Consider the following 8,816-nt stretch of genomic DNA (forward strand, 5'->3'; position numbering starts at 1 on the left):
AGATCACCTTCGCAGAGCCTTAGACCACTACACCACAGAAGCTTTAAAATCCTTGAAACCTGGAATCGAACTGATTCCCGAGGATAGGGAATCAGTTCGGGAATCAGTTCGACTCCAGGTTTCAAGGATTTTATAGCTTCTGTGGTGTAGTGGTCTAAGGCTCTGCGGAGGTGATCCACGGGTGGCTGAGAGCAGTGGGTTCGAATCACACTTGTCCCCTTTTCCCTTGTAAAGAGGAACTTTACAGGCACTCCTCCAGTCCTCCGGAACTCTACCCTCTCTCCAGCAAACATTAAATAACCTCACCAGCCAGTCCACCATCACTGTACCTCATTTTTTTAGACATTCTGCATGGCACCCATCCAGACCAGGTGCCTTACCTGCTTTCATCATCTTAACAACTGCCTTCACTTCATCCTTCCTTATTTCTCCTCCATTTTCCTCACTCATCACGGTCATTTTCTTAGCATCTCCCACTGCAGCTATCTTTCCCTCCCTATCCTCCTTTACATTTAGCAACTCCCTAAAATATTCTGCCCATCTTCCCCTTACTGCCTTCTCTTTCATTATCATATCTCCATCTGCACCTTTTACCTTTTCTTCTTTACTTGATTCGCCTCCTCTTCCTCTTTTTATTACTTTCAAATTTTTCTGTCATACTCTTACCCCATTTCACATCTGCTCTCCTCTTTCCCTCCTTTACCTTTTGCTTTACTTCTCTTTTCTTTTCTTTGTACCTCTCATATGACTCCCTCGTCCTATTTTGTAACCAATCTGTGAAAGCTCGCTTCTTCTCTTCTACAACCTTCTTTGTCTCCTCACCCCACCATTCACTACCCTTCCTTCTATTTCCTCCTGTCCTTCTTGTTCCACACACCATCCTTGCACACTTTGTGACTCCCTCCTTGAACCATCCCCATTCTTCCTCTACACCTAGCTGTAATCTGTCTTTCACTCCCTCCCACTCCTCCTTTAGCTTCTTGTACTCCTTCTCCTTTTCCTTTTCATTTAAAGAGTTCACTCTAAGCACCTCCCTACCTTTTGTCCCTTTCCTCTTTCTCCATGTATCCTCCACTCTCAACTTACCTTCCACCAAAAAATGATCTGATATTCCCCCACCCTCTCCCCTTAGCACATGTACATCCTTAACTCTTCCTATCATAATCCTATTTACCACTACATAATCCATTAACGCTCTATCTACCACCCTTCCATATATATATATACATATATATATATACATATACACACATATATATATACACATATATATACATATATATATACACACACATATATATACATATATATACACACATATATATATACATATATATATATATATATATAAATATATATATACATATATATACATATATATACATATATATACATATATATTGTTTTAGACAAATGAGAGAGTGATAGGTGGGGAAGGGTAAATGAAGATGGGCTTTTAGAAAACGTCCTAACGTTTCGGTCACTATGACTTTCTTCAGAGGACTCGCTATGTTACATCGTGATCACAAATTTTATACTTGCAGTGGGAGGAACTCGCCAAGCTTCGAGTGTCAGGTCTTTTCCAGAGCGTTGATTATTAGGAGACTAGCTGCTTTGGAAAGGCATATAAATCCTTCTCTATCGTTGTTGTTCATTTGGGTATTTATATGAGCAGCTTCCACCGTCTTTCTCATTTTCTTCTGTAGTCCCTTAGTCGAGATCTTACATAAGGAACCACAGAAGAAAATGAGAAAAACGGTGGAAGCTGCTCATATAAATACCCAAATGAACAGCAACGATAGAGAAGGATTTATATGCCTTTCCAAAGCAGCTAGTCTCCTATTAATCAACGCTCTGGAAACGACCTGACACTCGAAGCTTGGCGAGTTCCTCCCACTGCAAGTATAAAATTTGTGATCACGATGTAACATAGCGAGTCCTCTGAAGAAGGTCATAGTGACCGAAACGTTAGGACGTATTCTAAAAGCCCATCTTCATTTACCCTTCCCCACCTATCACTCTCTCTCATATATATATATATATATATATATATATATATATATATATATATATATATATATATATCTATATATACATATATATACATATATATATATATACATATATATATATACATATATATATATACAACTATATATATATATACAAATATATATATATACAAATATATATATACACATAAATATATATATATATATACACATAAATATATATATATATATATATATATATATATATACATATATATATATATATATATATATATATATATACACATATATAAATAGTGATGATGATGATAGTAATAATAATAATAATAATTAAATCAGCGGACGAGGGAAGAGTTGATACAAATGGAAGTAAACAAACCAATTGTGGTAATATAATGTATGTCTTTAAAAAAAATCACCGCTTTACGATAGAAGCGTTGGTGATCAATTAAATATTGACATAATTCAATATAAAAGATTCCTGTTCTCACCCTCCCGAGAATCTAGGAACCAAACCCGTCGATCTGGCTGAAATGAACAGAGGGATGTAGGATCCAGCTGAAAGGCTGGAAAAAGGCGACACAAAAGTAGAAAAGATAATAATGAGCAATACTAATAAAAAAGTAAATAAAAAGAATAAAAAATATATTACAATAATATAAATAAATAAATCCCTGAAGTTGAACAACCTCTAAGCCCCTTCCAGGCTTCCAGCAAAGTAAACATATCAAGGTCGTTGGATGACGTGGCTTTCTCTTTCCTCTGGGGCTTGTTTATTATTACTGTTCATTTATTCAATTTATCTTCTCGCTGACCGAACGGGTTAGGGCGTCGTTACTTGCGGCGAAGGTCGAGGGGATGGCGGTTCGAACCCTGACACTGGCGAAGTTGGGCCAAAGGCATGGTTCATTCAATTCCACGCTACAAATTCCTTTGAAAGGGGCACTGTTCTAGCCTCCCGATGGGGGGGGGGGGGGATTTGTGACGTTAAACCATATCATCATCATCATATACTTATTCATGTCAGTCTATACGTATTGCCCATGTTGTTATTGTTGTTGTTGCTATTGTTGTTCCTATCATTGTTGCTGTTGTTATTCTTGTTGTTACTATAATGTTGTTTCTGATATTGCTGTTATAGTTGCTGTCGGTGTTGGTGTTGTTGCTTTTGTCATTTTTTGTTATTGTTGCCATTGTTGTTGTTTTTGTTGTTATTTTGTTTTTGTTGTTGTGAACGGTCCATTCACCCTTGGGTACATCACGGATCTGACCGAGTCGCACTGTCGAGGAGCCGACGCCGTCGCGTCCACGTGAACCACGTGGGTCTGAAGACTTCCGAAGAACTCCAACCTGAAGAGTATGAATACTTCTGAAACAAGCCACAAGCTGGGTTTACTCCATCTGGGGTTTCTGAATCCCTCCGGGGCCCCCACAAGTGGGATTAGAACCCCGAAGCTAGTGGCAGTTAGTGGATGCCTTGCGATATTATTCAGCTCTGGAGTTGTCTATAGGAGGCTAAAGAACAGCGATACATAAATCAAAGGATCCATGAAGAAAACAGGTACGGAACCTCTTGTCTAAGAGATATGAGTGACAAAATTACTCAGTGTTGAAGTTATCCACAGGAGGTAAAAGTACAATATATAAGTATGGGATCCGTGAAAAAATAATAATCTACTATAATAAAGTAGTAGCCTCTGTCTGTCTATATGTCTGTCTGTTTGTTTGTTCACGAACTCCTCCTTGGGTTTTGGAGATAGACCACCATAACCATATATATTCTGATACCCTATCACTCCAGATACTTAGATAACTATATTTCATTTCCAAAAAAAAAAAATTTTGGTTAGGGTTAAGGGTTAAAGTTAGGTGGGGTATGGTTAGGTTAGAGATTATTCAAGAACTCCTCCTAGGTTTTTGCAGACAAACCCTTATAACCATATATATTCTGAAAATTTATAACCCAAGGTACTTGGAAACTCATTTGTATCTACTATAATAAAGTAGTAGCCTCTGTCTGTCTGTCTGTTTGTTTGTTCACGATCTCCCCCCAAAACCATATATATAAGTATATTTTATTTCCAAAGTACGTCTCCCTCCTCTAATTTATTTTTTCTTACTTTCTCAACATTTTATTTTTGTTACCTTTTCCACTGAGTATACGTATAACTTTTCTCCACAAATTCTATCAAAATTAAAATGATCATCAATTGCCCGCACACAAATAAATAAATAAATGTGTATTTGTGTAAAGACATATGCAATACTTTAGATTGTTAAGAGAATACAGGCCCTCCGGGCCCACAACGATCACTTAGTAATGAAGCTTTGAACAAGTCATTAAAACATTAGTTGCAGGAAACAGAAGCGATGGTTCTATATATAAATAGACAATGTTACTATTTTTTTTTTCTATATGAGAGCATGCCATTATTGTAGTGTTACACAATTCATACACAAGAACCTTCAAATATCACAAATAATAACAATTAAAAAAGAACACCATTACACTACCAGATTCAAACTTTATAGCATAATTACATCCCACAGTTCAAAATGTGTGTGTGTGTGTGTGTGTGTGTGTGTGTGTGTGTGTGTGTGTGTGTGTGTGTGTGTGTGTGTGTGTGTGTGTGTGTGTGTGTGTGTGTGTGTGTGTGTGATTCACCATGGTCTTGGATCATGTGTTGGACTCGTGATCGACAGTTATTTCCCTCCCAGAAGGGAGCTCAGAGCTCTGATATGTGTGTGTGTGTGTGTATGTGTGTGTGTGTGTGTGTGTGTGTGTGTGTGTGTGTGTGTGTGTGTGTGTGTGTGTGTGTGTGTATGTGTGTGATTTACCATGGTTTTAGATGACGTGTTGGACTTGTGATCGACAGCTATTTCCTTCCCAGAAGGGAGCTCAGAGCTCATATGTGTGTGTGTGTGTGTGTGTGTGTGTGTGTGTGTGTGTGTGTGTGTGTGTGTGTGTGTGTGTGTGTGTGTGTGTGTGTGTGCACACTTGATGTTGAACTAAATTTGATCGAAAGTTACCTTATATTGTCCATCACACACAAAACACTGACTTAGCGTGGATACGTAGATAACTAACGCTTTATAATTGTCTTTTGTAGATTAAAATGTCTAAAGAAAGATCTGGCATCGAGCATGTCATTCTACATAACAATAAATCTGGACAGTTTTGATAAAAAGGGGAAAAAATCCATCCAATGCAAATATAACGTTTGCTGCTTATTTTGTATATGTTTTTCTATAATATATTTCATTTCATAGCTGAGGTGTCTTATTTTATAGGAACATGTAGCAAATTCTCGGCAACAAATGATAAATCTGTGTCAAGAAAGACGGACTTTAGCCCACAACTGTGAACTCGCTTCTGCCTCTAACCGGGAACCCTGTGACACAAAAACTTAATCTTTTTTATTCTGGTTAACGGCAGTCGATTTTATTCACCACTGGGAGGGAATCTAATCCTTTAGATTAATCTACTGGACATGGCGATCCGAGATTAACCCTTCCAAGAGCTAGTCCATGCCTCAACATAATTTTCCTGCCTGCCGTTAGACGTCTCAAGAACATAAAAACATAAGGATGAAGGAGACTGCAAGAGACCATATGGCCTACACTATGCAGTTCCATGTCTATTGTCACCTATCATTCCCATCCATAAAGTTATTTAACCTTTTACAACAACCGATAGTTTCAGCGCTTACTACATGGTTACCGAGTCTATCACATTCGTTAACTACTCTATTGGTAAACCAGTTCTTGCCCATTTCTTTCTTAAATCTTGAATTTGTCTAACTTAAACACATTAGTGCCTCCCGTCCTGTCGTCTTAATATGATGACCTTGTCTACATCCCCCTTGTTAAAGCCCTTGATCCACTTGAACACCACTATTCGATCACCCCGCACTTTGCGTCTTTCCAGAGTGTAAATTTAGGCACCTAAGCCTATCCACGAGTTCTTGGTGTAGATTTTCACCACCAGAGGGCCTTTCTCTGACACGGAGCCAAACGATTTTATTCATCTATAGGGGTTACCACACTGGGCTATCTTTCCTCCGATTAATCGGCAGTACTGCCCATCTCCAGAACCTTTTCCGTCGTAAAATCACTGTGGCAAACTATTTTGTTTTCTCAACAAAAAGACATAGAATGTCATTAGATATGCTGGAGGAAAACTATTTTCCCCCAGCATATGATATTTATTCCCGAAAGCTACGGGATCTTCTCCAACAGTCGAAGGTAAAACTAGCCCAGTGGGATAACGTCTTAAGGGGGTGGGGTGGGGCGTCACCGAGACATTGAGGATCATCACAAAGCGTCATTCTCACCTTCGACAACAAACTTCTCCGACGCTAACGTCACTTCCCGAGGCGACGTCTGAGGTCAACATGGTCCGAGTGCGCGTTCGAGTTGGTGATCTCTTTACCTACGCACGTCGGGCTCCGTTTTGTTTACTTGCTCACTCCACTTCAACCGATGACACTTCCCTCTGCGTCGTTCCCGCTTTAGGGGTCTTATCTCAGCCCAGCCACTGCGGTGAGGGATATATATATATATATTTTTTTCTTTTCTTTTTTTGGGGGGGTGGCCATATGTTGGTAATTTTTGGGTTGCAGTGCTATAGTATGAATGCAGACCCTTTGAAGACTGATTCATTTATTTTCTATCTTATTTATTTATCTATTTATTTTTATTTTTTTAAGTTTTATCAGACAGCTGCATTACTCCTACCCCTTTGCCCATCCGACCCCGTAGTCTCCCTCTCATGTGATCATTTGGCACCAGGTTGAATAAAAATTCTAAAGATAGCCAACCCGTCCTCGTCCCAAAATCACTCATCTAAATAACATTGTCTGGTTAGAATTGTCAACAGAATTGTCAGAATAAGACATTCCAAGTGCAGTTTCGGGGTTGTCGGGAGGAAGGCGCCACGGATGTGAATAAAATCGCCTGCCGGCAACCAGATTCAAGTCTCCCAAAAACTACTAATGGATTTCTCTTTACTCCTGGAAAACCAAGCACGTAGGGCAAAGGTGAGTTTGGTGCCTTTAAGCATGTGCTCTTCCTCTTCTCCCTCTCGCTCTCTTTCTCTCTTTTTTCTCTCTCTTTACAGACACTCGGTGTCCACTAAAAATGAGAATTATTTTTGCTTTTGGGTGACAGATGCATGACGATTCAGCTCGAAAGTAGTTCTGATTTTTTTTTTTTTTTCTAAAATTGAAACAACCTTCCAACACGTTCTTAAGGGCCAAAGGGGAGGGAGGGGTGTAATCATGAATAAAATCACCTGACGAAAACCACATTTTCAAAACCCCGTCAACCCTTTCATTTCCATCATGAAGCTTGCTCGACCTCCGGACTGAACCCAAGATGTCTCTCTCTCTCTCTCTTAGCTTCAATTGCATTTCTTCAATCATGAAATCCTGATGCGTGACTCTGGTTCTTTGGGGGTGCATTGGACCCCAGAAACCTTCCCATGCGGAGAACTTCTGATACGGTTTTAAAGATGTTTACTGATAAGCAACATTCTTCTTTATTTCAGACCAAACCGTGAGGGGGAAAACGAAAACACGTACAAAAAACGCTAACTTAAACAAAAAATGCCTAAAACTCAGCTATTTTCTTCTCTCCTGAGGACTTACTTGTCCATGAAGAAGACGACATATTGTCAATATCCTCCGTAGTCTCAACAAGCAGAGGTCCCTCTGTTTGTGTCTTCGGCTTCCCACCAGAAGAAGAGACCTTCGACTCCAGGGATGACGTCATCAGGATGAAAGACGTAAAGGTCAAGTTGGTCCCAGGGGCGGTTATTTACTGACCTCTATTGGCCCTGGATGCCACACGATCTGCTTGGCATATGACGTAAGGTCTTCCACGATCCACTCGTAAACAAGTCACCAGCGTTTCTTGCCGATGCGAACCATCGCCCGGACAAAGGACTCCTCGCCTAACCGTGTCTATTATAAGTCGTCACGTCATTCTGCGTTACGTCACTCTATCTACGTCACGTCACGTCACTCTAGGCCACGGCAGTCTAAGTCACGTCAGTCTTCCTCACATCAGTATGTCATGTCATTCTACATCACGTCACTCCACGTCACGTTACTACGTCACATCAATCACAAGCAAGGTTCTCGATCTCGTCTCTCCAGTTTCCCCGTACAGAGGAAGTATCGACTACAAGTTTTAGGCTCTCGATATTTTAGGGACTTTAATGACATCCCTACGGACCAGAGTCACTACATATTTTTTATGTTTGGCCGCTGCATATACGATTTCACCTCTTCAATGGTACACTGTCCCCATGGATAGAAGCGCTGGTTACTGGTATCAAAATATAACCTCCACCTTCTGTCTGGTGACCCTCTTTCACGCTCAGGGTGAAGGAAGACTTGAGGAACTTTATTTTGGTTCAGATTCAATGTTACCGCGTTTTTGTCACTAAATGGAAAGCCAATCCAAATTACAAACAACTTTCAGGAACCTTTGATAAGCGCCTCCTGGCGGTGCTCCTCCAGGGTGGACAGCGGAGAGTATCGTCTCCCTATTGTCCATTTTTATAACCTGACAACCCTCTCCCTTTCATCTAGGGGTGCAACCCAGAGGGGCTGGCACTCGGTCTCCTGAGCGGGTCCAGCATTTTTATCTTTCAACTCCAACTGGATTTCCACTATTTTGTCACATAAGGAGAGCCGACAACCGGCGACTGCTCCCCATATTAATACAACACAACATTCCAAAACTACTACTTCACAATGATCTAAGGGATGACACCGAGGGCCGTTGCCGGCCATTATA

This window comes from Oratosquilla oratoria, chromosome 1 (genome assembly GCF_046742065.1).
Source record: "Oratosquilla oratoria isolate Oo_2021 chromosome 1, ASM4674206v1, whole genome shotgun sequence".
NCBI lineage: Eukaryota > Metazoa > Arthropoda > Malacostraca > Stomatopoda > Squillidae > Oratosquilla > Oratosquilla oratoria.